Raw genomic sequence first — 27,092 nt, forward strand, 5'->3', positions numbered from 1 at the left:
CAGAAAGCTTCATTTAATTAAAATATTTTAAATCAAACCACAGGAACTTCAGTTCATAAAGCCTCAGGGTACAGCCAGCAATTGTAAGAAACTCAAATAAAATAGGGTGGATAAATATAATAATATGGGGGATAGGTTTTTGTTATTTTTTCTGCTTGCTGGGTTGAAATAATTAGGCAACAGAAAATCTTTAGTTAACTATTGGTATTCTGAGGATATTCATTAATTGCTACACAACTGTTTAGTGTTTCCCAAAAGAGTGTGTTCATGGAGCTTTGGGATAACAATCTAGGTTGTTCAGTGAAGAAAGGATTCCCTCTGAAAGTATTGCACCACTCTTGGAAACAGACGTTGCCCATTGGCTTAAGAAAGGTTCTTAGAAGTCCTTTGGTAAGGGCACCTTCTCGACTTTGTTTAAACTCCCATTTCCCAAAATGTTTTAATCACAGGGCTTCTTTCCCTCTCCTTTCCCCTATCTCCCACCTCAAATAACACCTCTTCGCAAGCTATGGAACTAAAAACATTTGAGGAAAAACTAAGATACATGCTTTTAAACCAATATTGATGTGGAACCAGTTGTGTACACACACATATATCATTGCAAAGCTGAGTTCCTTCCACCTTTAACTTTTACTTTTTCATAAGTATTGTCTGTTTGCTCTCTGCTGTAATAAGGACCTGAACATAATGTAGATACCATTTGATGACTGAAACACATACGTAGTTAAGAGATGCTAGGGTTGCTTTCTGAGGTTATTAGTAGGTGGGATTCAGTAAAACCATAGAAATTTGGCCTAACTGGAGGGAGGATCAGTCAGATTTGTGGAAAGCCAGAAAAAAATTTAATTTCATTATCCCAAATATATAACTTCTATTCCTTGCGTGCTGCCTAGAAAAGGTCCTTGGGGGAGTCTATTCTAATGACTAGATAGAGGTGATTTATAATTACAATAGCACTTGTTTATCTGTTAAATGTACCTGCATTGTCTGAAAACTACTTTCTCAATCAGTTAAATGTTTTTCTCTTTGGAAATATTAATTTGCTTAGCAAATTCATTTTTCCTAGGTACAGGAAAGTAATCTTCAACCACTTTTCCCCCAGCTAGAGGAAAGGTAAACTTTAACCTAACCATTTTTCTAATTATCAAACGTTTTGAATTAATGGGGTCCAAATTAATTAAGGTTTTATTATAGTTTCATCCTTAGGAGACAAGGTTTCATTTCCCTCTTTTGAAGTATTTTCCATCTGAATCAAAAGAAGATTAACCTCACCACTCTCATTGCTTGAAGCCAGTGGGTTTCAACTTCTTTTTTCCCTCCCCAACATACCTGATGGTTATGAAACAATCCCTCAGTAAGGCAAAGATGAGGTGTGTGGGGGGCTATAATTAGGAAGATCTCCCTAGGTGATTCTGATAAACTCCCTACCCCTTCTTGAGAATCCTGGCTTTATGCCTTTGATTAAAACCTTGTAACCCTCCGGCAAGCATGGAATTGGGGCAGGAAGGTGCAAGAGAGGCCCTGACAGGACTCCAGCTAAGCTAGTGCCCTAATGGCAGGGGGTTTTGTCCTAAGTGGTCAACTAAGACATGGCTAATCAAAAGTATAGCAGGCACCATAAGCATTGCCAGCATTGTTACCTGTCTTCACCATTTGTACTGAACACTGGGTGTTGATAACCCAGGGGGAGCCAGAAGGAAGGAGGTTGAAGGTCTTGGGTGCGAGCAGAGGTGGAGATTTACAGTTAATATACTTGACACCGGATCTATGAATGAGATGGAAAAGAGAAACCCATCTAAGTGCTTTCTCACCCTTTCTTCAACCTCAGCCACAGTCTCCTGAGGTCACTGATAAAAAGATACACTACTAACTATGGGCTCCTGATAAGGGGTAGGGTGTTTGCAAATCAGGCAAATGAGGTATTAAAATTTAGAGGAGGAAATTCACAGTATAATGGAAGTTATTAATGGAAGAACCATAGCCATTGTTCTGAGTTCTTATTATGATATACTTTTGAAGGCCTAGATGAAATACAGCAGATGGTAAAGATAAACAAATATTCAAAAAAATTTTTTACTTCTAAGCAAAATATTAAATGTGAGTAAAATAGCACATTTCCTTTGATATTGATATACTGAATCTTGTAGGCTATTAAACAAAAAGCCTTTTGGGAGATAACTTGGTCTTACCTAACGCCCTTATTGTTTTACTCTGTTCCAAGACTAGCTGGATGCTTATTTAATTACATCTGTATTTATGTAAGTTCCTTTTAACTGGTTGCCCACTTTTGATAACATTCCATTTGTCACCTAAATATTCTAAGGGCATAGCTGGTGATTAGAGGTGAAGACGGACATAAAAGGGGATTTCCCCTCTTTAACACATTCCAGGGTATTATTGAGAACATATAAATACTCGATGACTGTTATGTTCACTTGTCAGTGAATTGAGTTTGAATCACCAGGATTGGGCTGGGTGTAAAGAGATCTGTTTTCTCATAACTCTAATAACAAGCAAATAAATCACTTAAGCTCTCTGAATTTCAGTTTCCTTATCTGAATAATTGTTTCTTCCTTAGGCACCTGTTTGATTTTATAGGTCAGTGACATTTGACTTAAGTTTTAGGTTTTGGACACTAGATGGTGATGTTGTGCTGCTTTAAGAGGTCTGACCCAATGTAGTCAAGGTCTGGAATTAGGCTTCTCATTTTCTCAGATTTTAATAAATATGACTTATGACTAAGGAAATCCTATCCATGAAGCAAACATAATTGAGCATGGAAATAATACAAGGAGCAAGAAGAAACCAAAAATAACTTTTGCATGCTTTTTGACATGCTAGCTTCTAAACACACTGAATCTTATCTTAATTAGCTTAATCATCCTCTGGTGTCCAAAGTCCCTAACTCCTTTTTTTCATCTTACTTTTATGTTAGGTAACTTATTGATCTATTGAGGCTTCTTTGGTGAGCCTGGCTCCTGATACCGACCTCTGTTTCTCTCTCACATCTTTTATTCAACCCTTCAGATTCTTGGAACTACACTCCTCAGAACTACTTGTGAGACTTTTAGGCTGCCGGTTGAACTGTTAGAAATATACAAACCAACATAGGTTTTGTTCAGAAGCAAACTCCTTAAGAATTCATTTCCTCATCATCGGTCAAAAAACCTGAGAACGATTCTCTCAGAAGACCTGTTCTCTCTTGTGGACAACTTAACTGCTTGTTTACAAAAGCAGCTACAGGAGGGGAATGGGTTAACTAAAATGGCAGCTGCCTCACCCACTTTTGTTGGCAGTGAGTTTTTGAGCTTGAAGCACAGATGGAAATAAGTGCTTCTTGAACTCCTTTTTTGGGGGGGATCCTTCATTTCCTGGCACCAAGTCTGCAGGTTTTCTGACTGGTTTTATGGGGGCGGCGGCAAGCACCCAGCCTGAGCTCCTCTCCTGCAGAAGGCCAGCTTGTTAATGAAAAGGCATGTCTAATTAAACCGTTGCCACTTTTGAACCTGGGTCCTTGGAACACAGAGTAGGCATTTTTGAAAAGAATATGTTCATTTTTATCTATTTAAAATATTTATTAAACATAATTATATCCCCACTTAAGAAAACGCGTCTTTGCAGTTTCCCCCATAGGGCATACTGCTTCACTGACATGAGTAATTGGAAATGGGGAAGTCTCTTCACTAAAGATCCTGTATGCTGTCTCAGGAAAACAGCTGTGCCACACAGGCTGAGGAAGCCATCTTATGTGGTTGGGTATTGTTCCCCTCAGGCACGGTTGTCCTGATTTAGGAAACTGGCAGTTCTGGTTCTCATGATAACGTTGGGTCATCATATTACACGACCTAATCTTGGACCTCAGCCAGAGCAGGTAAATTTCTGCTAGTTTTTGGCTAGATGACACAATCAACTGTCACTTTTCTTTGACTTATTATACTTGAGCACATTGAGATGTAGTTCATTTGAGGCTTGTAAAAAGAAAAATGGTTTTTAAATTTGAACTGTTCCACTCCAAACAGATAAGGTTGAATGAAAATTAACCTGACTCTTATAATCCTCTAATTTAAGGCTAAGAGAAAGGAGGCCCTTTCACACAGTCTAAAAAATTCCACCTCATGGAAAATTTTTATTGCTGGGCCAAAGAATCTGAGGCAGAGATAGAGGCTCCCTGAGGACCTGAGACTCAGAATTTACAAATTGAATTCTTATGTTTTTTTTCCTCATTCATTGAGCAGTAGAAGAAATATAACTACAGAATACAAAGAAACAAAACAAAGCAAAACAAAACTTTGAGACAAAGGCAAAGGGAACGTGGAGTCAATTTTATATAGCCAGAAGAATGGACTCATACGGGTAGCACAAAGACGATTTTTTAATGAACTGAGCCTGTATTTGGGTGATAGCAAAGAGATAAGTATAATGTGGAACTTGGCACAGATGAACAGAAATCCTCACAGCTACTCAAACCACATCTCTTTCAGTTTCATTGTATGGTTACGACAGAGTAGTGTAAAAGACGAGGGTAAATGTGACCTAAACACTGTCTATCTTAGGTTTTACAATTACAATTTGAACTAAACTGTGCCAAATAAGTAAAGAAAGCTATGAAAATAAATACATAAAATGGAATACAGAACACTAACCAAATAGACCCTATATTTAAAATGCATTTCAAATATTATTTAGGGAATTTTAAAAATCATTTTATTTCATGTATGGCAGCTAATGGTAAATTTAGTAGCACTTGGCAAGAGAATTTCATCAGAAGCAATAAACAGGTAGAGTGAAAACTGATTATATTCTGATTTATGTAGTTCATTCAAGTTCTGGGCCATTTGTTCTGCAGATTCCTTGTTTCTAAAATATCTATAAAGATGATTTGGTTACCAAAAAAAAAAAAAAAGCTTTATACTAGGGTACCATGTAGCTTTCTATCATATTCTTTATGCTCTGTCCTCAGCGTTTCAGGTGAAGCTTTTTCACCCTTCAGTACTATTGTTTTCCAAGGGGAATTTTTATCAAGAAAATTATGTGGAAAATGGAGGAAAATTCTTAAATCTTAATAGAGATTTGTTTTTGGTTTATTTCTTTTTGCTTCATTCTTTTAAACAACACAATTTTATTTTTCACAGTTCTGGAGTCCAGAAGTCTGAAATTGAGGTATCAGCAGGTTTGGTTTTTTTTTTTTTTTTTTTTTTTTTTTTTTTTTGGAGGTCTCTCTCCTTGGTTTCCTGATGGCAACTTTCTTGCTGTATCTTTACATGGTCACCTTATGTTTTACCTCTCTCTCTCTCTCTCTACCTGTGTGTGTGTGTGTGTGTGTGTGTGTGTGTGTGTGTGTGTTCTAATCTCCTTTTCTTATAAGAACACCAGTGCAATGTTGGGTTAAGACCCACTCATGTGATCTCATTGTACCTTAATTACTTTTTTTTAAAGGTTCTATATCCAATTGCAGTCACATTTTGAGGTCCTGGGAGTTAGGGCTTCAATTCACACAATTCAGGACACAGTTCAGCCCATGACACATAATAATTCTAATTTTAACTTTTTGAGAAACTGACAAACTATTTTCCAAAATAGCTTTTCCACTTTATATTCCTACCAGCAATGTATAAGTATTCCAATTTCTCCATATCCTCAACGACACTTGTTATTGTCTGTCTTGTAATTGTAACCATTCTAGTGGAGTGAGAAGTGGTATCTCATTGTAGATTCGAATTTCATTTCCCTAATGAGTAATCATGTTGAACATCTTTTCACGTGTTTCTTTGTTAGCCATTTGCATATAGGCTTTGGAGAAATATCCAATTCCTTTGCCCAACCTTACATTGGGTTGTCTTTTTATTGTTATGTTGTAAGTGTTCTATTATATATTCTGAATATTGGTATTTGATGTATAAATTGTTATTGTTTATCTAAGCTGGTTGGGAAAAAAAAACAAAACACCTTCCCAAAATAAATGTATTTGATATTTATGGGCAAAATAAGAATAAATCCCTCTTTTAACTCAAGAATAATCCTTATGGTAAGGAATGAGATTCCCTTTATCTCATTGCAAGAAGGGAACTTTCTTCACATTGTCTCTATGGTGATGGAAGAGAGCGTTTTATTACTATTGGAATGGGGAAGCTGGGCTGAGGTGTCATCCAAAGTCAGTCAATCCTTCAACAGATGTGATTCTGAATCATTGGTGCTCAATGCAAGAGCTCAGTACAATGGTGGATAAATAAACCTCTTAGAGGAATCAACCATGAAACAATTGAAGAATGAGTGTGATGGAGATGTGCGGGGCCCTACAGAATAATCTAGGAATAGGATAGGAGAAGGAATGGGAAGCTGTTAGCTAGGTAAGGGAGGCAAGTGGCAAGAGAAGGGTGTTCCAGCTGAGGAAATAGAGCATGTTGAGACAAAAAACAAGTAGGGGAGCCTGGTGTGGTAAGCAGGGGCAAGGACATGCTGGAACTTACAGGCTGTATTCAAAATACTGGTCTTGGAGTGGCCTGGGTGGCTCAGGCAGTTAAGTGTCCGACTCTGGCTCAGGTCAAGATCTCACGGTTTGTGGGTTCCAGCCCTGCGTTGGGCTCTGTGCTGACAGCTCAGAGACTGGAGCCTGCTTTGGATTCTGTGTCTCCCTCTCTCTCTGCCCCTCCCCCGCACACGCTCTGTTTCTCTCTCAAGAATAAACGTTAAAAAAAATAAATGAAACCAAAATACTGGTCTCTAGATTAAGTATAATGAGAAAGCTTAGAAGTGTTTAATTTAATTGATTTATTTAAAAGTTTTTATTTATTTATTTATTTTGAGAGACAGAGTGAGAGCAAGTAGGGTAGGGGCAGAGAGAGAGGAAGTATCCCAAGTAGGATATGCGCTGTCAGCCCACAGAGCCCTTTGTGGGGCTCAAACTCACAAACTGTGAGATCATGATCTGAGCAGAAATCAAGAGTTGGATGCTTAAACCAGGAGCCATCCAGGTGTCCAGAAGTATTTCAAACAGAGGAGTGTCATTATCCATTTTGCCTCTATAATAATATTCTGATTACACTGTATCATAGCCAAAAGTTCTCATTTTTTTTCCTACTATTTTTAAATTCTTAGGGAAAGTCTCATTATGACTCATATAATAGCACAAATTCATTCAAGTTGGGAACTGACTTTATTACCTAATCTAGAGAAGACCATTAGACTTTTACATGAGTATAGAAGTTCATATTGTAGTAACTAAAATTTTAAAAAGATAGCCAATTTATAAAGAACTGCTTGTTGTAAGAACCTTTTTAAAAGCAACCTTTGTAGTGTTTAATATTCATTCTGGAAAGTTTAAATATAGTTTTGATAGGATAATAATACACTCATTTTACCAACTCTCCCAATTTCCAACATTGTAATTTTTCTCATATGCTTTGTTTAATCTTGAAAATCCAATAAGCAATTTAAAAATAGAGATATAAAGACTCATTACACTATATGGACCCACTGGAAAGTCAATAAGCAATCGACTTACTGAGCCTTCTGAGATATGATATTTTTAAATGCAGTAATGTGAAGGGGAAAAATTTATTGGAAGTTAGATCAGTTTAATTCTAGTATGTATGGATACTGTGGAGAATAGATAAGCCCTTATCACTGTCATCTCTTCACTTCAGTATCTGAGAATCCTGACATCTGTTAGAAGTATCAAAGTGCAGAAATATTTTTCTTTCTTTTTACACTATATATATATATATATATATATATATATATATATATATACATATATTTGTATATTTATACACACACATATATACACGTATACACATATATATGTGTACATACACACACACACACGTACACTCAACTGTGTAAGAAATGTCATATTAGTTTTCTAAAAACTGAGCAAGTGTTACTCTGAGTACCCACCACACCCAGGTGGTAGAGAATTTAGTCACATTCATTACTGGGGCTCCCTTACTGAGTAGGTTGATAAGAGAGCCTAGAATTCTATATATAACAACATGTTTAACGAGAGCCCCTTAATTTGCAGGCCATGTTGTTTAACCTGATATCCTCATGGTTCTCAATATGATGGTTCTGCTCGTTCTAGGCCAAGCTTGGTTCTGGGTATCTTTGCTGAGCCTGGGAACCCTGAACCAGCTTTCCTTGGGGTGCCATGAAACTATTGCTTTCAGGTTCTAAGAACTTCCTGGGCACCTGGGGGAGAAGGACACAGATTCTACTATTTTTAGTTTCTTGCTTGATCTTGGAAAATCTTTGAGAAGGTCCTCTCTGGGCTGAAGCTTTGAAACCAAAAGCCAAGGAATGGTCAAGGGATGTTTTTAGCTAGCTTATGCTCTCAGCTCTATAACACAAGACGCACAAAGGCATTCTGTGTCCAGGAAAAGGAAAAATGTAGTGAAAATGTAACACAAGGTCTCAAAGATTGCTCTACAGTACATATGCTTTTTTTTTCAACAAGTCAACTAACTGGGTGCTATAAGCGCATGTATGTTGCAATATATGTGTATATAATAATAATTAAGATAATGATTAAAACATTAGCAAGAAGAGAGCTCAGCAGTTGCATGTGAACTATATGCTAGCTGCTATGGAGCTGAGAAATTCACAAGTATTTGCACTTCATTTTCTTTCCATAGCCGCATGAGGTAGGCACTATTGTCTCTACTCTAGATACAAGGAAACTACCTTAGAAAGGTTAAGTAATGTGCGTGAGGTCCCTTAGGTCCTACTTGAAATTGCTCTGGCTCCAGAGCCCGGCTTTTAACCCTATGCTCAGCTTTTGCCTCTATTTCATAGGCATTACTCTTCATTCTTTGTGAGCTGTGAGACTTTTCACTAAGATACACTGCCCTCTGTCAGCTCCAGAGCCATGGGAAGAAAAGCTGAGGAGCATGCTGGTTCCTTTCCTCACCACCAAAGCACTTTGGGTGCAAATTTCCAGTTCATTGCTCATCAGATGAGCGGACATTAAAGGTGGTTAGAAGCTGAAATTGAGTTTAGAATAAACTATCTGATTTAAAAGATGTGATTATATTGCTGATATTTAATTAAACATGGGTTCTAAGCTGGATGCATTTCCCAATATGAAACCAAGTGTATTACTCTTATTTTATCTTCATGTTTCTACTTTTTTTCCCCAGTGGGCAGGTTTTAGCTTTGAGCAGATTTATGGAAGGCATTTAAAGTCAGTTTTAAAATGAGATGATTCAGTTGCCAATTTGTTTTCTAGAGAAAAATTCTATGCATAATTTTGTCTAATGTTTCTCTTTAGGCTAATGATTGAAAGAATAAACTGTAGCCTGAATCTACCTATGTCAATGAAAGCTCATTTACCATCTTAGTGCTTTGCCACCTCAAATACTTTTCAAAGCTTTCAAATTACGCTGAATTGAATATACATACATATGAAAGTACATATGTGTATATCCATACACACACACATATATCAGTATATACATGTGTGTGTTCTCCTCAGTCAAAACATTTGGCATGTTTCAATATATTCATGATGTTTTGATGTTTCAATAATAATTTATTGAGCAGTTATGTTTATTTGTAACCTACATTGTTTTAATTTAATGAGTGCTCAGAACATTTTGATGAAATATATTTGACATCCTGAACATGGTCCTTTGTCCCTGTTGCGGGAGGGGACTTCTATGACAGTCTGGAATCTGCTTGGGATTTTGGCAGGCATTCCTATCTATGGGCCAGCAGAAATCCTGACTACCTACCAGAAGGGGATTTCCTGCCTCATTCTGGTGTGAGGAAACCAGAACACCTGCTGTCCTCAATGGTATTGAGATGTGGGGGCAAAAGGAATTCCAGTCCTTAAGGATGGAGTTTTTCTGTAGAGCTGCCCTCTATTGGCTTAGGCTTTTGAGGCAATTCTCTTTGCCTCACTAAACTGACTATGCTTTAATATAGAAGTTATTTCATATAGACCAAGTCTCAAGTCTATACAGAGGAAGTGGCCGCAGTTTGGGAATCAGCTCTGAAGGGGAGTGGGATAGTTCAGTACCTCCATGTGAATATAGTTGTTCAGAATCAGCCCCAACACTTGAATGAATGTTATCTTGGGGTTGTTTAGGCCTGTGTGCTCAATCTGAGGGAAGACTGCCTTATCCTTGTCAAATGGCCCCTTTTAATAAGGCATCCACTATACCCCAGATTGTGTGATGTTCTTCTAGCCTCATTTTGCAAACAATCCCTTTCAGTGCTGTTGCATCACAGCCCTTAACTGTCCTTGACATTTAAATATATTCATGTTGCCCTTCAACAGAATTTGTGGTTTGAAAATTTAAAGTATTTCTGCTGCCTCTGATAATACTTTCTGCAAGTCTTGTCAGCAAAATGTCCATCTAGTTTGGCGATCCACGGGAGGAATTTGCTTGAAAATTATGTTCTCCCCTGTTTCTTTTCCTAATAATTTGTAACACAAGTTCTAACATGAAATTAAAATTCTTTTATAATTTCATTATCTAGAAAGTGATTTTGCAGTCTGCTGAGGATCCAATGTTGAAGTACAGCACAGTGTACAAAATAATTCTTGTTTTAATACATCGCTATGGCTCTCAGAGGACCCTCTGCTCAGCTCAGTTTATCATTAGCTTCTATATTACTCAGGTTTCCAAGTCTTTAATTCAAAATGAAAATTAAACAATATTCATTTTGTCAGGGCAGTTTGTGGAGAAATTGGTTTTAAAAACCCTATATTTTTCAATTAGAAAGGCTCTTACCGTAGCCATGTCCAGTTTTCCTAATTGTTTAGAACCCAAACACTAGAAGCCAGAAAACCTTTAGAGAATGGACTCAGAGCCCCCGAGCCCCCATTGCAATACACACCATTACTACTGATGGGCACTAGTTAAAACCTTATGAAACCACTAAGCATATAGCAGGAAACCAAAATCAAATAATATCTACCCCTAGTGAGTTTTTCAGGGGATCCAACAAGCATTTTTAGTTTGTATATAAATTTAAAAATGAATGTTTTAACTAGGAGTAATTGCTGTATTTTTGGCTTATTTAGGTCAGACCATTTTCACATTCAATTATCATAAAGCTGCATGGCATGGTAGAAAGGCGTGAACTTTGCAGCTTCAAATATGTTGGACTGAATTCAATTTTGTGCCTTCTTGGAGCGGGTTGGTGTAGCTACTTGAAGCCTCAGTTTACTCATTTGTAAATGGGAAACAATTACACTACTCCATAGGGTTGTTATGAGTGTGAGATAAAAAACACAGATGAAAGCACCTAGCATACAATTTGGCATCGAGTAGTTTCCTATTAAATTTTCCTTTCTTATACCTATCAATTATTTAAAAACGGAACTGGGTAGAAAAGAATAAAAGTAGAGCCTCCTGAATTTTGCTGCTGAAAGTCAGGCTCAGCTTCATGGATCAGGCTTTAAAAAAATCTCACCAAGCCCTCAGGATTGATATTTCTATAGCATTAACAAAAAAGAAAAATGAGATTTTTTTCCTTCCTCGGGCCTATTATTTTTTTATTCTTTTTTTGTTCACTCACTTACAGTGTATTTAAGTGGAAATCACTTGAAGCCCTTGAACCACCCTCCGAAAGCTTTGCTAAATCCCACATTTTTGGTGTCACTCCAGATACAGTACTGTGTCCCCTACCTTTGAAGTCTTTGAAGTGTCCACATTGTAGGCTGAACCTGTGGTGAAGCCCAAACTGGTGGTTTTGACTGCACAAACCCATTTAAAGCTGGGACAGGTGGGATTGAAGCGCGATATGAGAAGGGGTGGTGTTCGCTTCCCTTTCTTGACCCCCACCTCTCTCCACTCTTAGTCTCTTCAAACGCTTCCTGCTATAGTCGCAGACATATCAAAGACTGCTCTACTATGGCTGCGGTGACACTGAGGCTGGAAGTGACTGCTTTACCCGACCACAGCTGTTCACTGCCTTAGGGAGTGAACTGGAGCGGGAAGTACATCATGAGGTCTTCAGTTGCAGCCAATGACCTCATGTTTCTTTACACGGGAGAGATTTGAATCGAGGGTAAAGGATAGAATAAAACTTTGGGGATGCAGGATTTGTGGTATAAAATATTATTATCATAAATTATACTATATAAAGATGAGTTATGTTTTTGTAATTCTATGACGTATCTGTGCATCTTTGAACGTTATAGGATATTTTGCTGTTTTTCAAATAAGTGTAAATGGTGTCATACTACACAATCAAAAAAAATCAGAACTAGTGGAGTACCGAAGTTCAGAGCTAGACTGGATTTGCATACTCCTTTGTGACTAATGAGCCGTGTGGCCTTGGACAAGTCACTTCACCTTTGTATGTCTCAGTTCCCTCATCCATTACATGGGATTGTAATAGTACCAATCTCTTAGGCTTGTGGTGAATATTAAATATTAATGTAAAGAGAATTAAATGTATAAATTACATAATACATGTAAGGCACTTAGAGCAACACGAGGCACTTTGTAAAAACTGTGTGCAAATACTGCTTTTATCGTTAACACATTTTGAAGTGTATATATTTGACAGATTATATTGAGTGCTGTGTCCTTGCTCATTTTAACTCCTATAACCTATGCTATTGTCTACATACACCATAATACATTTATTCTATTCTCTTGTTGATAGATAACTGCTTCTTCCAATGAGAAGTACAAACATTAAGAAGATGAACACTTTACACTCATTGCCCTGAATACAATACACAAAAATATCTCAGGATGAAAGCTCAGAAGAATTCCTGGCTTATAGGGTATTCACTCCAACAGACTGACTTGATATTGCCAAATTACTCTCCAAGCAGTTGGGCCAATTCATGCTCCTAATGTCAGTGTGTGAGAATTTCCTTTGCTCCACATCCTTGCCAACTCTAACATTTTTACCAATCTGGTGGGTGTGAAATGGGAGTGAATGGCATCTCATTGTTTATATTTTATTACCAATTGGGCTGAAAGCCTTTTTCGTATGTTTATTGGCCATTTGTGATTCCTTTTCTGTTCTTATCCTTTGCATGTTTTCCTACTGTTTTCTTTTCCTTATTGACTTGAAAGAGTTCTTTAAATATTGTTAGGTAATATCTATTGGTTATATAGATTGCAAATATCTGTTCTAAGTCTGTAATTTATCTTTTAACTTTGATTATGTTGTCTTTGTGAAAAAAGTTTTGAATTTTATAATCAGTTCAGTATACTAGTTGTTTCCTTTACAGATTAAGCATTTTGACACCTTGTCTAGGAAATTTGGCTGTTATGCAATTTGGTAAAGGCAAATGCCTATATTTTCTTTGAAAATTATCAAAGTGTTGATATCTATTTTAGTTCAGCTGGGATTTGTTATTGTTTATGGTGTAAAGTGTGTTTCTCTCCTTTCCCATATAGATAACCAATTATCTCAGCGAAATTTTTTGAGCAGTGTGTTTTAGTTTTTTCATAAATGCATAATGCCAGTTCTGTCGTATGACAAATAGCCATATACACAGGGCTTCTTTCTATTTTATTAATCACCGTGAATGTATTTGCACCAATGTCATATTGCAAAATAGCTTCAAAATTCATCTTAATACCTGTTAGAAATAGTTTTCCTACTTTTGTTTCTTTAAAAAACTATCTTAGCTATTCTTGACATATTGCCCTTTAGTATTTCAAGTTCCATGAAGAATTCTGTAGGCATATTAAATTGACTACATTGACTGTATAGATTAGTTTGGGGAGAACTGATATCTTTATAATATTGTCTTCTAATTCATTACCACGTGGGAGTGCTGTATTCACATTGAGTTTTATGTGCATCATTCATATTTTCCTCATATTTTTATAATTTTTTCCATAAAGTTCTTAAACCTCAGTTCCTAGGTTTATTATAGAGTAGCTAAAAGTTTTGGTTACTATTATAAATGGAAGGACTCTTTTTTCCACTTGAAAATTTAAATTTGTTTATATTGACGATAGGAATGATCTATTCTTTAAAACCTCTAGTAGTTTATTTGTAAGTCTTGAATTTTCTATGTAGGCAACTATTTTTGTTTTTCTTCTCAGGTTTTATGATTTTATTGCTTGTCCTTGTCTGATTACATCATCAGTATATTTACTATGATGTCAAATAGAAACTGAAATAGAAGGCTTTCTTGTTTTTTGTCTGACCTCAATATTAATTTGGACACAGACAGCTGAGTGCTGCACATTTTTGATTGATGCCATTGATCAGGTTAAGGAAATTTCCTCCTACTAAAATAGCACTATATTTTTATAATAATTCCATCTTAAATCATGAATTTTGTGGAAAAATTTTTGTATTTGTTAAGCCAATCATTTAGTGTTTTCTACCTTAATTTCTCAACATAGTATATTTCATTTATAGATTGTTTTTTATAAGAATTATCTTTGCATTCTTGAAATAAACATAAAATGTTTATGGATGAAGAGAGGGAGAAAAAATATGTAAATGTCTTAGAGAAGAGCATGCCAGCAATAGGGACCAGCAAGTGCAAAGGTCAGCAGGGTGTTTGGTCTATTTGGAAGATGACAGAATAGCATGGTCTGATGAAAACACTACTTCATCTAGTACATTTCTGGCAACAGATTATCCAGGTGTTGTGTTGGTCTCAGCTTCTCAATAGTGATGCTATTGGCTAGGAATGCCTGAGCACTCACCTGGGTTTGATTTACTTGTGGCAAGCCCCACAGACATTTCCCCCACCAAACTCAAGTTGTGGCTAGACCGGCCATTGTGGTTCTTATGATTTCAGGATTCACCTCAGCAACAACCATCTGATTACTCCAAGCCCTGGAGGGTACACTGCATGCCCAAGTCACACAGCAAGGTCCAGATATAGAAAGAGGGAGGGAGCAAGACCTGGGGCTCTGTCTTTATTCATGTCCAGGGGTAGGATGTCTTTTTCATGGGTTTACTCTATCGGTGAATTTAAAACATAAAAGCAGGAATTAGGGACTGGGAAGGGAGAAGAAGGGTCATTCAAGTAGGCAGTTATCTAGGCTACACAAGACTTTCTAAAAAGGGGTCTTTATGGGTGGGGGCCACCTTGTTTCTTATCTAGTTGGTTTGCTAGAAGCTGTATCATGCACCTGGAAGTATGTTTGTTCAAGATGGATATTTTTGAAATTCATGCCTTGGCAACCAAAAGCTTGATGTCAGGCACTTATACTACACAAGGGTAGGAGCTCAGTTCCTACAAGGGTAGGAAGCTCAGCTTCCCAAGGCAGTGCCTCTTTACACACCTTTCTGTATCTTCTACCCTAATTCCATCCATCCAGACCACCATATGCGGCCCTCTTTCACCTCTTTGGAAGCAGAGCTAAATTGAATCCTCTTTCTAGTTCATAAAGATACATCTTTGTGGGTTAACCTTCTCCTATGGTAAAGATGAATAATTTGCTCCTGGGACCTCTTGGCCAGCATTCAACCCTGATTTTTATCTGGGGATGAGCAAACAGGGAGTGTGCTTAAGTCACACTCTAATATTGCGTGGGTCTGAATTGGTGAATGCTATCTTTTATAAGTGATTGTGAAGAACGCTGAAGAAGACTCAAAGTGTGCTAAATTGATCCTGACTATTGTCAGAAGCAAGAGGAGAAGATACCATTCTTTCCAGTGAGTCGACTAAAAGGAGATATTATATATAATTTTTATTTAGTTCAAGAGTGGGATGTCCTGGCAGTCCAATGGCAGTAAACATACTCCTTATACATGGAGGGTCTCAGGTTGCTCTTTTAGTGCCAAAACTAGAAGGCAAAGAAATGGAAATACTGAGTGGGACACATGTAATACACTTGAAGAAGGCTAGAGGGAGGGGAGACACTAGAGTTCTGTCTCACCTATGTGTGGGGCCAAAGGCAGAACAATCTCTATTTGCCTTTTGGGACAGATAAACCCATCCATCAGGCTGCATCTGGTGCACAGACTGAGGCCTTGACACCCACGTGCTGAAGGATTTATTGGCCTTGTTCAGGGACTCATAAACTTCCTTCTTGGCTTCTTTTCTCTGGCTCATTGTCCATGCTGTTCTTTGGCTCACTAAGCCTATTGGTTATGCTGGTCAGTGTTTCAATCCTCTCCTTTGTGAAGGAGACAGTGTTACACTTCGTGTGCCTTTGAGTATCTCCCAGGCTCAGACAGCTCCTTAGCAAAGAAATCCTCATACTTGCCAGCAGACGACACAATGGCAGGGCACCAGGACAAAACCAGGGGATTGTGTTTCCTTTCCTTACTTCTCTTTCTCTCCATTTTTACGTTTTGCAGAAGCACATGGCTTTGGCTTACTAGCTGAATGGCAAATTTTTCTTTTCTTTTAGGCTCTTGTGTAGAATCGGTGGCTGGCTGCTTGCTTAATGATCATGGTCATGAGACACAGTCACTTCCATCTTGGCTCTGTGGCCTCAGGTAGCCAATAGCTCAGGATGTGTCTACCTTTGTCTTTTGAGATCACTTTAGTTTTCCTCTGCCCTAAGATTACTAAGCATATATTTACATGGGCGGTTGAGGTAAATTATTCCGTTTCAAAAGAACTATTTTCTGAGAAAGCATTTATCTTGGGATTTCTTTAAATGTTAAACTCTCCAAATGCACTTCAAATTAATTCTATTTGTGAAAATTCTATTTAGATACTCAGTTGTGTGTTGTATGGATTATTACATGTGCCTGCTGCAAGTTACAAGGGACAACTAGACTTAAAACATATTTGAAATGAATGATCATTTTGAAACTGTTCAAATTGATGTAGTATTTTAAAATGATAAGCTGCCCTGAGCTGCATTGAAAATGCCTTGAAAGGTGTGTGGGGAATGTGCTATTAGAGACAGAAAGATGTCTGTTTTTAAAACAATAACAGTAGGTACATACTTGAACTCTTATTTTTCCACCTATTTTCCTTATAATGTCTTTGCTCATTCTCATAGCAACCCTTTGAGGTATGCACTATTTTTACCCTCTAAAGAAGCAGGATAGTGTAGTGAATAAAAGCTCCAGACTGGGTTTAAATCTGGGATCTATGACTTCCTACATGTGTGAACTTGGGCAAATTATTTAACCTCTCCGTGTCTCATAATTCTTACCTGTGAAATGGGTACTTACATACTATGATGAGTAAATAAATCAAAATATCTAAAGCTGTCAGAACAGTTTCTGACACATAATAAATACTTAATAAATGTTGCTCTGATGATCTGCTACAGATAGGTCAGCATTCTTACAGATGCATTGACTGACGTCCTGAGGCGCAGGGTGGTTAAGTAACTTACTTTAAGCTACCTAGTAAATTGCTAGATGATAAACTGGAAAACTGACTTAAGTCTTTCCACTCGCCTTCATGCGAAGAACCATAATATTTTTTGTCTTGGGAGATGCTGCACAACGTACTTTATTGAAATATATTAATTCTATAGATATGTAGATGGTGCCACCTGTTACTATTTTCTAAAGGTACTAGAAATTGCAAAACTAAATTATGGTTAAAATTTAGCCTTAGGCACATTTTGCTTTAATTGTAAAAGCTGAATAATTTCAAGTAAACTGCTTTCTTTTCTTGCTTTTCTTTAAAAATTTTTTAATGTTTATTCATTTTTTGATAGAGAGACAGAGTGTGAGTGGGGGAGGGGCAGAGAAAGAGGGAGACACAGAATCCAAAGCAGGCTCCAGGCTCTGAACTGACAGCACAGAGCCTGACATGGGGCTCGAACTCAGGGACCCTGAGGTCATGACTTGGGCCGAAGTCAGACGCTCAACTGACTGAGCCACGCAAGCGCCCCTTTTCTTTTCTCCTTTCCTTTCCTTTTCTTTTCTCTTTTCTTTTCCTCTGCTCCTCTCCTCTCCTCCCCTCTCCTCAACTCCCCTCCCCTCTCCTCCCTTGCCCTTCCTCTTTCCTTCCTTCCTTCCTTCCTTCCTTCCTTCCTTCCTTCCTTCCTTCCTTCTGTCCTTCCTTCCTTTTCCTTCCTTCCTTCCTTCCTTCCTTCCTTCCTTCCTTCCTTCCTTCCTTCCTTCCTTCCTTCCTTTTCCTTCCTTCCTTCCTTCCTTCCTTCCTTCCTTCCTTCCTTTTTCTTTCTTTCTTTCTTTCTTTCTTTCTTTCTTTCTTTCTTTCTTTCTTTCTTTCTTTCCTTCCTTCCTTCCTTCCTTCGGAAGGAGAAGTCATTGTTTTTATAAGATCCAATAAATAATACATATGGATTTAAGAGCACATGACAAGTACTCCAAAGACCAAATGTGTAACTTGGAATCCCTCCTTTCTACCAGCATTTCAAAACCTCTGTATACCTTTCTTTCTCTTTTTCAATATCTTTTGCCACTGAGACCTGTCCCTGAATTTTTCCTGTCTCAATATTTAATATATCACACCACACCACACCACACTGTACCATCCCATCCCATTTTATACGTACTAAGAGGAAAACAAAGAGTGCTTGCTTATGAAATTTAGGATTACGAATAGCTGAGTAGTGAATATGTTGGCCTATAGAATTAAGAATTAAAGTGATATTGATATCATAGGAGATAAATATCTTAAACCAGTTTCATGAAATACATGGCTAGGTTTGACTTGATAGTAGTTTATATAAATGCCTGATGATGTTAGGTAATTGTAAATCCAAAACAAATCAACAGGGACACTCTTGCTCTAAGAATTCATATACTTTGGACTATATTGTAGGTCCAGGAAAGTCAGATGCCAACTATGTCCAGGCATGCTCAGTACATCCTGTGTTTCACTTTAGAAAGGACTTTGCTAAACTAAAGATTTTGGGTGTTGATAGGAGATCATAAGAGCTGTGATTGAAGGAGCTGCGGGATGATCATTTTAGGGAAGAAATGGTGTAATGTGCACTTCTGCTGGGGTGTTTTCACAATGCCCCAGTCCACAGGATTGGAAGGAGGCCCCAGACTGTCTCAGCAAGCAGTGAGCTTGTCTGTTAGCAGAAGCACTTAGCTTTCTGCTGTTGTGTGCTGTCTGTTCAGTGGCTGTGAGCCCAAAGAATCAATCAAAATCAGGAGAAAAAAATGAGAGAACTGCTGGAAAACTTTGACTTAAAACAGAGCAGAAGAAATTTGGGATTACCAAGAAATATTTCTGCTGAATCACCATTTCTTCAAAGACGTTCTGAATTTCCTAACACAATAATAATTTTAATTAATTTAATTATAAGCACATTTCTGTATCACATCATTTTGGATGTTTTTCAAATTGTCTTATAATTAAATAAATGGCCAATTTCCTTCAAAGATGCAGAGTCACTTTGGGAGCTACTGAGAATATGGTTATGGAGTAGACACAATATAGTTGGGCCAGAAACAATTCTGGAAGAAACTCAGGGTGAATGTGTATATATGTGTATGTGTATGTGTGTATGTATATGGTAGGATTAGTTAATGCCATTTTCTAAAAACAAATCCAAATTGATGCCATCATTTTAATAGTTGCATTAATTTTTTTATATAGATGGATTTTAATTTTTAAAAAGAAATTTCTAAATTGAGAAATTCAGGTTCTTCTCTTTTTCCTATTATAAATAATATTCTTTTTGAGCACATATCTTTAACCACATGTACAATTACTTCCTTTGGACAAGATCTGAAAAGTGGGACTGCTGGTTTGATGGAGTGTGTAATTTAAGAAGTGTTTCTAGATTACCTGTTCTAAGTTTACTTCAACTCATATTCTAGTACTACCAGCTTTCAATAAGAATATTTCTTCTCCCATTTGATAAGAATATAACCAGTCTTAAAATTTTCCTGTTGGATCAGCATGTTATTTCCTTATTTTTTAAATTATACTTATTTGAATACTCCTGAGGATCAACATATTTTGTTAGGTTCATTGATTATTTCCATTTGTTTTTGTGAGTTGCTTTTTTTCCTGAGAATCTTTTCATTTTCGTTTTGCTTAAAGAACACTTTAGCAGAGGGGTGCCGGGGTGGCTCAGTCGGATAAGCCTCCGACTTCAGCTCAAGTTATGATCTCATGGTTCGTGGGTTTGAGCCCTGAGTCAGACTCTATGCTGACAGCTCAGATCCTGGAGCCTGCTTCAGATTCTGTATCTCCCTCTCTCTGTTCCCCTCCCCTGCTTGCATTCTCTCTCTCTCAAAAATAAATAGACATTAAAAATTTTTTTAAAAAAAGAACTTTAGTAGAAAACATTGGTGCCCCACCAGCATACCCTCAGTGTCTTTCCTATTTTTGTAGACCCTGGCTTTGATTATGCTTTTAATCCCGACAACCAAAGCATGTCTGTCTTTGCTGATGGACTGTATCCGGGCTTCCAGAAATGGTTTTGCTTGTGTGTTAAGAAGACTGGGGATGTGTGAGGGAATAGGCTGACTATTCCCTATAATAGTGGGACTCTAATGGGGACTCTGGCCACAGAGCAGATCACAATTCAGAGTTGGCTCCCACAGGGATCAAGGAAGCTGCAGTATTTATGTCCACACACTTGCATTCAGCCATTGGTTTGAGCCCCACATTGGGCTCTGTGCTGACAGCTCAGAGCCTGGAGTCTGCTTCAGATTCTGTGTCTCCCTTTCCCTCTGCCCCTCCCCTGCTCATGCTCTGTCTCTCTCTCTCTCTCTAAAATAAATAAACATTAAAAAATATTTAAAAAACACTAGTGAAGACATTTCATTAAGGATATTTTCTCTCACAATGAGTAGAACTATTCTCTGCAATTTATTAATCTCATTGTTTTAGGGGGGATATTTTACCATGTAAACATTGTTGTATTATTTTGTAATAGACTGAGGCAAATCTTATTTTTTTCCTTACTTATATGTGGCTTTGAATATTTCTTAAAAATGTATTTCTTAGTCCCTGTGTTATATAAATGTTCACCTTTCTTTGGTTTTCCATTTAAATCATTAGATTGACTTTGCTTGTGGCTTAAGATTCTCAGATGAATAGATTTAGAAATTTCATAAATTTGAGAATTTTTCAGCTATTATTTCTTCAAATATTATCTGCCTCCTGTGACTTCCATTTCAGACTTTAGACTGCTTGATGTTTGTCCCATAGGTCCCTGATACTGTGTTCAGTTTTTAAGTATTTTTTTTTCCTTTTTATAGCTTCATTTTGGAAGAGTTGCCATCGCTATGCTTTCAAGTTCATTGATCTTTTCTACTGCAGTATCTGATCTTTCAGCAACTCTATCCAGTGTATTTTTCATGTCTGATACTGCATTTTACGTCTTTAGAAATTTCACTTGTGTCTTTTAAAAATATCTTTTATTTCTCTCCTCATCATATTTGTGTTTTCTTCTATCTTCTCTAACATTTGGAGTGTATTTATAGCAGTAATTTGACATCAATGTCTGCTGGTTTTATCATATCTTTCATTTCTGTGTCTATTTTTATTGGTTGATTTCTGGTAATGGATCAGTTCTTTCCTGCTTCTTTGCATGTATGGGAATATTCAAAGAGTACTGCTATTCTTTGGATGCCAGACAATGAGAATTTTGATTGGATGACATACGTTGTGAATTCTACACTATTGGCTGGTGGATTTTATTAATTCCTCTAAATAGTGATGGTGTTTGTTCTGGTGTGCAGATAATTTGCATGGACTCAGTTGGATCATTTTGAGGCTTCCCTTTAAGGTGTTATAGGGCAGATCCTGAGCAGCCTTGGGTCTGGTGCTAATTTAGCTCCATTACTAAGGTAATACTTTTGAAGTGTTCTACCCAATACCCCATGTCTTATCACTCCGGCAGGTGAGAACAAAAACTATTCCTAACCTTGTGTAAATTCTACATATTGGTGTATCCTTCCTGGCCTCAATACCTTTTCTCATACACATACAAAACAGTGTTCAGCCAAAGTCTTAGAGTAACCCTTCTGCAGATTTGCAAAGCTTTGTCTTTGTCCAGCTTCCTCCTCCCTCTTACTTTGCCCTGCAATGCCCGCTGCCTTGGCTGTAATCTGTCTCTACAATTCATGTGACAGCTGAACCCTGTATCCCTCCACTCTGCACTGTGGCCTGGACACTTTCTAGGTGGTAAGCTGGGGACATGGCAGGGCTCGCCTTATTGGTTTCATTTCTCTCAGGGATCACGGTCTTCCACTCCCTGTAGACTGCTGTGTGAAACCATTGTTTCACACATTTTGTCCTGTTTTCCCGTTGTTGAACAGGGTAATTGTGGTCCCTGTTACTCTATCTATCTTTGCTGGAATCAGAAATCTTTGGTTGATGCCACTTGACTTCCCTCTCTTCCTCAGCTCTTCATCATCATCTTGACTGCTGGAAGGACAGGTGAAAGAGAGGTCAGTATTTAGTGAGAGGTCAGGATGTGCTAACAGAAAAGGTAGTTACAAGTGTGATGAAAAGATGGTTTTAAACAGGGGCAGGAGAGGAATGTCCCTAAGTATATCTGTTCTTGTAATTATCTCTGTGCCTCTTTACACTTCTATGTCCCATTGCTCACCAGCTGTGCTTATTAAAGATCTCCAGGTAATAGTCATCAACCTTGCGAGAAGTCGGGACTGCCACATCCCTCGAGACTTCTTTAAGAGATATTTGAATCTCAGAAATAGCCACTTGTGTCATCCTCTCAACATTCAGCTAACGAGAATTTTCTGTTCTACTCCAAACACTTCATTTTCTGCCTCTCTTCACAGGTAAGAGAAGTTACACATTGAAGAACTGGCTAATGATTCGGTTCCACATCACTGAATTACCTCAGAGGAAACTTAAAATGCTGCAAAATCATGATTACTTATCCAAAGAGTATATGGGGTTTTACAAATACATTTTTAGTGCCTGGATGAATCTGTTGATACAATCATTACTTTAATCTCTTTTCTTGTCTCTGTAAGAAATCCACTGGCATGTTATAGATTACATAGACACCATCCCATATGGAAATTTTAAAGATAATAGAATAGCTTTTACGATTGACACGCTGGGGGGAAAAACAAATAAGCACAGAACAGTGTGCTTATTTTTCATATAAGTTTTAAAAACATTTTCTTGTGAAGTAAATATACAGACTAATGTGTGAACCAGAGATTAATGGTTTAATAAATAATAGAAAGTGAACGTGCATGTTTCCATGGCCAAGGTCAAGAAATATAACACTACCAAGACCAAAAATATCCCCTATTCTTCATTATTATTAAGAACTATTTTTTTCCTGGGGTCCCTGGTTGAGCATCCAACTTTCGCTTAGGTCATGGTCTGGTGGTTGGTGAGTTAGAGCCCCATGTCAGGCTCTGTGCTGACAGCTCAGAGCTTGGAGCCTGCTTCAGATTCTGTCTCTCTGTCTCTCTCTCTCTCTCTCTCTCTCTCTCTCTCTCTCTCTGCCCCTCTCTGCTCATTCTACCTCTCTCTCTGTCTCTCAAAAATAAATATTTAAAAAGAGGACTTTTTTTCCCTGAAGGTAATGACTACTCACTCTGAGTTATATGATAATTATTTCTGTGTTTTTCTTCATATTTTTATCACATATGTATGTATAAATGAAGCTAAGTGAAAGTATGTTCATGCTTTACTTAAAGTAGATATAGTTTGCTTTTATGTATTTTTAACTTTATTAGATTAAATAAGTGAATCTGAATCCTACTGTGTCTTCCTCTTTACTCAATTTTATATTTATGAGATCTATCCATGTTGTGTGTAGCCTTAGTTTTATTTATTTTTACTGCTTTCAGGTAGTTCAAATACTGCATTCCAGTGTGCCATAATTATTTATCCATTCTATTGCTAGTGCATATATAGGTACTTTAAATTTAGTGTTCCTGAGAATAATGTTTTTATGAACATTTTTGAACATGAGCCAGAGTTTCTCTAGAGTAAATACCTAAGAATCTGTGGGCATATAGTATTAGTTCACTGTTGTTGTTTTAGCTTGTGTTTCCCAGATTAGCAGTGAGGTCAAGTTCTTTTTTATGTTTATTAGCCATTTAGGTCTCCTTTTCTTTTAAGTGTAAGTGTCTTTTTTTTTTAGTCTTTTGCCCATTTCAAAATTGTGTGTGTGAGTACTTAGAATATGACTCTTGCTGTGAGTGTTTTCTTCCACTCTTTATTACTTATTCTCTCTCTTTGTGATATCTTCTGATGAACAGAAGTTCTTAGTTTAATGTAGTAACTTTGTCAGTCTTGTCTTTCATAGTAGTGCGTTTTGTGACTTGCTTAGGTAATTTTTCCGTACTGTGAAGTTAAGTAGATAGTCTCCTCTATTATCATATAAAATCTTAGTAGTCTTTTATTTAATGTTTAGAACCCTAATCCACCTGGAATTAATTTGTGTGTATGGCCTGACTTCATGGTCTAATTTAATTTTTTTCCCATACAGACATCAAATTGTTTCATTGCTATTTGTTTAAAAGTTTCCTCTTCCACACTCCTTACCACTAATATTCCTCTTATGAAGCAAGTGTCCATACATGTGTTTCTGGGCTTTTTATCTTGTTTCATTTACCTGTTTTTCTCTATTTGCGTCAATGTTACACTATGTTTATAATGAATCTTGATATTTAGTTGGGTAAGTTTTCCAAATTTGTTTTTCTTATTCAATTGTTGTCTTGACTCCTCTTGACTCTTTTTGGAATATAAATTTAATAGTCATTTCTTCTTTTTTGGCAAAGAAAACTTTAAAAATGGCTGACATTTCAATGATATTGTAATAGTGTTGTATGGTGACAGAGGGTAGGTACACTTGTGGTGAGCATAGCATAATGCATAGAGAAGTGGAATCACTATGTTTTATACCTGAAACTAACGTAACATTGTGTGCCAACTATATTGAAATGAATTTTTTTTTAAATAGCTGAAATTTTAATTGCCATCACACTGAATCTAAAGATCAATGTGGGGACAATGCACATTTTTATAATACTGATTTTTTCCAACCCCTAAAGATGATTTATTTCCTGATATATTTAGATCTTCTTTAATATCTCTTGATAAAGTTATATCTATTTTTTTTCTCAAAGACTGATTCCTAGTCACCATTTTTAAATATCTAGTTGCAAATATTAAAAATTTTTTATTTTATCAATTGTTTACTGCATCTATTGAGATGCATCTGTTAATGTGGTAAATTACTTTGATTGGTTTTCAAATGTTAAATCAAACTTAAATTCTTTGAATAAATCTGGCCCAGTCACAATGCATTAATCTATTTTATCTGTGTTATATAGGCTGGGTTTTATTTGCTACTATTGTATTTAGTGTGTTTGGATTTATGTTCATGAGTGAGTTTGACTTGTAAATATTTTTCTCCTATTTTCTGTGCAGGCTTTGTTATCAAGATTATACTAACCTAATGAGGTTGGCAAAGTGTTTCATTCTCCACCTCCTATTTTCTAGATGAATTTGGGCCGCATTGGAATTATTGCTGTTTGAATGTCTGATAGAAATTGCCAGAGAAGTAATCATAGCTTAAAATTTTCTTTGTGGAAAGATTTTTGAGTACTGATTCAATGTCTTTAATAATTATATAACTATTGATATTTTCTATTTTTTAAGTCTATTTTGCAAAATTATTTTTTTCTGTATAATTATCCATTTCACCTTGATTTTCTTTTTCTTTCTTCTTCTTTTTTTTTTTTTTTTTTGCGTGTCATCCTTGCGCAGGGGCCATGCTAATCTTCTCTGTATCGTTCCAATTTTAGTATATGTGCTGCTGAAGCGAGCACTTGATTTTCAAATCTATTGACTTACAACTGTTTACAATAGCTTCTTTTAAAAATAAATTTGCAATAGGTATATTTAATTAAAAAATAAAATAAAATGTGTAAGTCAAGGAAAAAAATAAAAGTAAGCACTGATCTGTCACAAAAAAAAAGAAAGAAAAAGAAATTTGCAGGATATAAAGTGGTGACTCCTTTTTCTTTCCTGGTAATGGTTATTTGTGCTTTCTTTAATGTTTTCAAAGAACTAACTTAGATTTCTTTCTCTTATCTATTACATGTTTGTTTGCCTATTCTATTAATTTTTATCTTATTTTTTGATTTCTTTATCTCCTTCATTCTACTTTTGTTGGATTTCTTTTAACTTTTTGTATGGATGTTTACTATATTAATTTTGAGACATTTTTAAAATTAATAAACACATGTAATCAACATTTTTTTCTTCTAAATACTGCTTTGACTGCATCACCTCAAGTTTAAGTTGTAATACATTATCATTCAGTTTAGAATACTTCCTAAATTCTGTCATGATTTCTTCTTTGACTTATGGGACAGTTAGAAGTTTATTTCCGTATATTTTCACATTTAAGGTCGTTGTCTTTTATTCTAGAGTAATTCCACTTTGACCAGAGAACATACTATGTGTTATTATAATCCTTTGAAAGCTGTTGGGACTTAACCCTGTGACCCAGTTTATGCTCAAGTTTTGTAAATGTTCCATGTGTGCTTAAAAAAGATATGCATAATGCAGTTGTTAGGTGCAGTGTTCTAAATATACCCATTAAAGGTTTTTCCCCTATTTTATCAGTCATTGATAAAAATGTTAAAATCAACCATCATGAATGTGTATTTGCCTTTTTTTATTTGAGATTTTTTCTTTAGCTTTATACATTTTGGTAAATATGGTATTAGGTGCCCACAAAGTAAAAATTATTGTATCTTCAAGATGAATACAGTTCTTTTTATCTATATATATTGGGCCTTTCTATTTCTAACAGTCTTTTGCCTTAATGTCCATTTTAAAATATTTATATAGCTCTACAAGTTTTCTTTTTGAATGGTGTTTGTGTTCTATATTTTTCATCTTTTTATTTTCACGTTTTATAGATTTTACGTCTTAGATTTGTCTTTTATAAAGGGCATATAATTAGATTGCAGTATTTTTCCCCAGTGTGAAAATCAGCCTCTTAACTAGAACAGTTAATGCATTTGTATTTCATATAATTGCCTATATATAAGGTTGAAATCCAACATTTTATTTTGTGCTCTCCATTTATCATACTTATTGAATGTTTTGTCTGCTTCCTGGCTTTCTTTTGAAGTGATTCTTTATATTTCTACTTCTACCCATAATATTTCAAAATGTATGCACTTTTCTTTTTTGAGTGATTACTCTGGAAATTATGATATCCCTTCTTAACTTTCTAATGTCTAAATGCAATTGTGGATAAAACACAACAACTTACACTACTTTAATTTTG

The 27,092-nt window shown here is 36.4% G+C and overlaps 1 long non-coding RNA gene and 1 other non-coding gene across 3 annotated transcripts in view; one reads left to right on the top strand and one right to left on the bottom strand.

The window, feature by feature from the left end:
* LOC109499778 overlaps positions 1 to 27,092 on the top strand; it is a 607,757-nt gene that overhangs the window by 384,394 nt on the left and 196,271 nt on the right. The gene's annotated exons all lie outside the window — the stretch shown is intronic.
* On the bottom strand, positions 25,511 to 25,617 carry LOC111560619. Its single transcript, XR_002742624.2, has one exon. It is a non-coding gene; the product is annotated as a U6 spliceosomal RNA (small nuclear RNA).

Source organism: Felis catus, chromosome B2, assembly GCF_018350175.1.
Source record: "Felis catus isolate Fca126 chromosome B2, F.catus_Fca126_mat1.0, whole genome shotgun sequence".
Lineage (NCBI taxonomy): Eukaryota > Metazoa > Chordata > Mammalia > Carnivora > Felidae > Felis > Felis catus.